Source organism: Mastomys coucha, unplaced genomic scaffold, assembly GCF_008632895.1.
Source record: "Mastomys coucha isolate ucsf_1 unplaced genomic scaffold, UCSF_Mcou_1 pScaffold1, whole genome shotgun sequence".
NCBI lineage: Eukaryota > Metazoa > Chordata > Mammalia > Rodentia > Muridae > Mastomys > Mastomys coucha.
Window position 1 is genome coordinate 16,307,204 of NW_022196891.1, and position 2,896 is coordinate 16,310,099.

At 37.8% G+C, this 2,896-nt stretch overlaps 1 protein-coding gene across 8 annotated transcripts in view; it reads right to left on the reverse strand.

Annotated features, from left to right (window-relative positions):
* Positions 1-2,896, reverse strand: part of Ptpn4 (protein tyrosine phosphatase non-receptor type 4) — a 158,515-nt gene that overhangs the window by 122,977 nt on the left and 32,642 nt on the right. Inside the window, exon 2 of one of the 8 annotated variants that reach the window (XM_031380541.1) lies at positions 105-157. The exons of the other annotated variants lie outside the window; for them this stretch is intronic. The gene's annotated coding sequence lies outside the window, so the exon portion shown is untranslated. The remainder of the gene's footprint in view (positions 1-104; positions 158-2,896) is intronic. 8 annotated transcript variants of the gene reach the window in all.

The following is a 2,896-nucleotide window of genomic DNA, read 5'->3' on the forward strand; positions in this document are numbered from 1 at the left end:
TCTACTCTTCTCCATCTACTCTTCTCCCTCTACTCTTCTCCATCTACTCTTCTCCATCTACTCTTCTCAATATCCACAATAGTAAATCATAACATATTACTTACAACTTTTAACATATTTCTGTCACCATAGTCATAGCTGCAAAAATGGAGTGTCACTGAAAATAAATGACATTTGTATAAATGAAGCAACAAAAGAAAACATATGATTAACTTAGAAACAAGTTTATTAGTCCTAAAATGCCAAGAACTTTTTTTTCATGCTAATACCTCATAAATGCAACTTACCCTAGTTACAGTACTTACTGGTTGGTCTACATAAAATATTTGTCCAATTAAAAAAAGCACTGAGTTGAGTTAAAGTTCAACATAAGTATAAGCTAGAATATGGAAGAAGAAAAAAAAACTCAGCAACACGGGGCTGGAGAGATGGCTCAGTGGTTAAGAGCACTGACTGCTCTTCTAGAGGTCCTGAGTTCAATTCCCAGCAACCACATGGTGGCTCACAACCATCTGTAATGGGATCTGACGCCCTCTTCTAGTGTGTCTGAAAACAGTGACAGTATATGCATATACATAAAATAAATAGATCTTTAAAAAACAAATTCAGCAACCACTTGAAAGTAATAAAGTTACCTTTTATTGAATTGTAATCTTTATAATTTCCAATTTTTAAATACAAAAAGTAGTCAGCTGAAAGGCAACTGTAAAACTGGGTACATCCAACTTTATATAAAAGGAATAAAGAAAAGATGGAGAAGAGTTTTTTTTAATGGGATTTTTACCCAATTCCCTTGTCCCAATAATGTAGGCCCTTTGAAAAACCAAAAGGCAACTCTGACCAGGGAAGCAAATAGGCTAACTACAGATCTTCACTTCTCCCTCAACCCCTCCAAATCCAAATTCCCCAGTCTCATTCCCAGTTAGTGTGGCAGAGCTCTAGCGCTGGCCACATTTGCTCACTGCTGCCATCTCTAGTGGATCACCCTGATACCCCTCCTAGCTTCCCTTCCCCACTCACTGCTTCATGAGACTTAATTCCCGCAGGCATTCCCTGGGATCCAGAGGCTACTCTGACCAGGGAAGCCAGTAAACTAACTACAGATGTTTACCTCTCAGCAGACCTTCTTGGGGTGACCTCTCTTTACCCTCTACCCGCATTCCAAGGAGACTAAATAAGCAGATCCTGGCGGAAAATTCTGCCTTCCTCTCTCCAAATCCCTTCAGACCCCTAGAGTATCCCCATTCCTAAGTGTCAGCTACCAATAATAAGACACACATTTTATCTGGAACCCCCCCCCACTAGTCACATCTGGCATGATCCCAAAATGTTAGCAAGACCTAGAATTACAAACTTTCCAATCCCAGATAACTAAATGCCAGCCTATAAAAACAATCAATAACAACTAGGACAAAATGCCCCCTATTACAGCCCAACAACCAAGAGCAGACCCTGAGTATTCTAATACAGCTGAAGCACAAGAAAAAGACCCTATTTTCTTTTTTCTTTTTTTTTTTTTTTTTTTTGGTTTTTCAAGACAGGGTTTCTCTGTGTAGCCCTGGCTGTCCTGGAACTTTATGAATTTAATAGAGGTCTTGAAACAGAAAATAAATATACCTTAAAGAAATCTATGAAAATGGAAACAAAAAGTGGAAGGAAATTAATAAACAGTTCAAAACCTGAAAGTAGAAATAGAATTATTATTAAAAATAACAACAACAATAACAACAACAACAATACCACAACCCAAACTGAGGGAAATCTGGAAAGGAAAAATTTGGGAACAAGAAAACAGAGGTAAGCCTTACCAACAGAATACAAGATGTAGAAGAGAAAATTTCAGACATAGAAGAAATGGATACCTCAGTCAAAGAAAATTTTAAATCTAAAATAAACTGACACAAAACATCCAGGAAATCTGGAACACTCTAAAGAGACCAAATGTAAGAATAATATGAATAGAGGAAGGACAAGGAACCCGAGTCAATGGCACAGAAAATACTTCCAACAAAATCATAGGAAAAAATTCCGCTAACCTAAAGAAGAGATGTCCATCAAGGTACAAGAAGCTCACAGACACCAAAGAGACCAGACCAGAGAAACAAAGACTACTCAGCACATAATAATCAAAACACTAAACACACAGAACCAAAATAAATATAGTAAAAGCTGCAAGGAAAAAAATCAAGTTACATATAAAGGCAAACCTATTAGAATTACATCTGCCTTCTCAATGGATACACTGGGACAGTCTGTATGGATTGCTACAGTCTCTAACAGACCACAGATGCCAGCCTATACTACTATACCCAGCAAAATTTTCAATCAATGTAGATGGAAAAAAATAAGACATTTCATAATAAAACTAAATTTAAGCAATCTATCTACAAATCTAGCCCTACAGGAAGGTATTAGACTGAAACCCCAAAACTAAAGAGGTTAACTGTAGCCAAGAAAGCACAGGGAATAAATAATCCCAGACTACAAAATTGAAAGGGTGCACAAAAATAGAAATCAAAAACACTGTTCATTGATAACCTGTCAGCATCAATGGTCTCAACTGCCCAATAGAAAGACACATGGATGAAAAAACAGGATCCATCCTTCTGCTGGATCCAAGAAACACATTTTAAAATCAAGAAATCAAAGATAAGTATCACCTCAGGGTGATACTACATCTTCACCTGAAGGCTGCTGGTGGAAGAATCACTTCCAGGCAGCTAGGGTGAGGGTCTTAATGACACACCTACTCTAACAAGGCCACACCTCCTAATAGTGCCACTCCCTGGGTCAAGCACATACACACCACCACAGACAGGAAAGGACACTACAAACCCAAACAATCCTTAACATCCAAGCACCAAACACAAGGTCATCTAAGCTCATAAAAAAGAAA